The sequence below is a fragment of the Bufo bufo genome, chromosome 9 (assembly GCF_905171765.1).
Source record: "Bufo bufo chromosome 9, aBufBuf1.1, whole genome shotgun sequence".
In the NCBI taxonomy this organism is placed as follows: Eukaryota; Metazoa; Chordata; class Amphibia; order Anura; family Bufonidae; genus Bufo; species Bufo bufo.
This window is the reverse complement of record NC_053397.1, coordinates 181,224,005-181,226,904: the sequence shown is the minus strand read 5'-3', so window position 1 is coordinate 181,226,904 and position 2,900 is coordinate 181,224,005.

Sequence of the window (2,900 nt, the reverse complement as noted above, 5' to 3'; positions counted from 1 at the left end):
ATTTAAACCTCAGACATTTAGTTTGGTGTGCTCCTGACTGTTGAAGTGAGAGTGAGCACCATGGTGAGAGCAAAAGAGCTGTCAGAGGACTTCAGAAAAAAGATTGTAGCAGCCTATGAGTCTGGGAAGGGATTTAAAAAGATCTCAAAAGATTTTGAAATCAGCCATTCCACTGTCCGGAAGATAGTCTACAAGTGGAGGGCTTTCAAAACAACTGCCAACATGCCCAGGACTGGTCGCCCCAGCAAGTTCACCCCAAGAGCAGACCGCAAGATGCTAAAAGAGGTATCCAAAAACCCTAAAGTGTCATCTCGAGAACTACAGCAGGCTCTGGCTACTGTTGATGTAGAAGTACATGCCTCTACAATCAGAAAGAGACTGTACAAGTTTAACTTGCATGGGAGGTGTGCAAGGAGGAAACCTTTGCTTTCCAAGAGAAACATCGAGGCCAGACTGACATTTGCCAGCGATAAAGTTGTCAAAGACCAGGACTTCTGGAATAATGTTCTTTGGACAGATGATTCCAAAATTGAATTATTTGGACACAACAGCAGAGGACATGTTTGGCGTAAACCAAACACAGCATTCCAAGAAAAGAACCTCATACCAACTGTGAAGCATGGAGGTGGAAGTGTCATGGTTTGGGGCTGCTTTGCTGCAGCAGGACCTGGTCAGCTCACCATCATAGAATCCACGATGAATTCTACTGTGTATCAGAAGGTGCTTGAAGAACATGTGAGACCATCAGTTAGAAAATTAAAGCTGAAGCGGAACTGGACCATGCAACATGACAATGACCCAAAACATACTAGTAAATCAACCAAAGATTGGCTGAAAAAGAAGAAATGGAGAGTCCTGGAATGGCCAAGTCAAAGTCCAGATTTGAATCCCATTGAGATGCTGTGGGGTGACTTGAAAAGGGCTGTACGTGCAAGAAACCCCTCAAACATCTCACAGCTGAAAAAGTTCTGCATTGAGGAGTGGGGTAAAATTTCCTCAGACCGATGTCGAAGACTGGTAGATGGCTACAAGAACCGTCTCACTGCAGTTATTTCAGCCAAAGGAGGTAACACTCGCTATTAGGGGCAAGGGTGTCCTATCTTTTTCCTCAGTTAGAATAGGCATTTTTGTAGAATGACATTTACAGAAGATCTTGAAAAGACTTTTCTTCAGTTTTCTTTGTTTAGTCGGATTACTTTAATCTCTCTGTATTGTTGAAACGGAGATGAAATAACCATTTATTAAAAATGTTACAAAAAACCACATGCTTTCAAAGGGTGTCCTAATTTTTTCACAAGACTGTATAACATAAGATGCTATATATGTGTCATCCACAGATCCCCCCCATAACTGTGTCATCCACAGATCCTCATAACAGTGCCATCCAGAGAGCCCAATAAGAGCCACCCACAGATCCCCCATAAGTGTCACCCACAGATCCCCCATAAGTGTCACCCACAGATCCCCCATAACAGTGCCATCTACAGACCACAATTAGTTCAAACCCCACCAAAAGCACACCTTTTGGTTCAAAATATTTTTTTTCTTATTTTCCTCCTCAAAAACCTAGGTGCGTCTTATGGGCCGGTGCGTCTTATAGGGCGAAAAATACGGTATATAACAAAGTATTGAGATGAACTTTTGTTATTGACCAAATACTTATTTTCCACCATAATTTGCAAATAAATTCTTTAAAAATCAGACAATGTGATTTTCTGGATTTTTTTTTTAACATTATGTCTCTCATAGTTGAGGTATACCTATGATGAAAATTACAGGCTTCTCTCATCTTTTTAAGTGGGAAAACTTGCACAATTGGTGGCTGACTAAATACTTTTTTGCCCCACTGTATATACACTGCGTGCAGAATTATTAGGCAAATGAGTATTTTGACCACATTATCCTCTTTATGCATGTTGTCTTACTCCAAGCTGTATAGGCTCGAAAGCCTACTACCAATTAAGCATATTAGGTGATGTGCATCTCTGTAATGAGAAGGGGTGTGATCTAATGACATCAACACCCTATATCAGGTGTGTATAATTATTAGGCAACTTCCTTTCCTTTGGCAAAATGGGTCAAAAGAAGGACTTGACAGGCTCAGAAAAGTCAAAAGTAGTGAGATATCTTGCAGAGGGATGCAGCACTCTTAAAATTGCAAAGCTTCTGAAGCGTGATCATTGAACAATCAAGCGTTTCATTCAAAATAGTCAACAGGGTCGCAAGAAGCGTGTGGAAAAACCAAGGCGCAAAATAACTGCCCATGAACTGAGAAAAGTCAAGCGTGCAGCTGCCAAGATGCCACTTGCCACCAGTTTGGCCATATTTCAGAGCTGCAACATCACTGGAGTGCCCAAAAGCACAAGGTGTGCAATACTCAGAGACATGGCCAAGGTAAGAAAGGCTGAAAGACGACCACCACTGAACAAGACACACAAGCTGAAACGTCAAGACTGGGCCAATAAATATCTCAAGACTGATTTTTCTAAGGTTTTATGGACTGATGAAATGAGAGTGAGTCTTGATGGGCCAGATGGATGGGCCCGTGGCTGGATTGGTAAAGGGCAGAGAGCTCCAGTCTGACTCAGACGCCAGCAAGGTGGAGGTGGAGTACTGGTTTGGGCTGGTATCATCAAAGATGAGCTTGTGGGGCCTTTTCGGGTTGAGGATGGAGTCAAGCTCAACTCCCAGTCCTACTGCCAGTTTCTGGAAGACACCTTCTTCAAGCAGTGGTACAGGAAGAAGTCTGCATCCTTCAAGAAAAACATGATTTTCATGCAGGACAATGCTCCATCACACGCGTCCAAGTACTCCACAGCGTGGCTGGCAAGAAAGGGTATAAAAGAAGAAAATCTAATGACATGGCCTCATTGTTCACCTGATCTGAACCCCATTGAGAA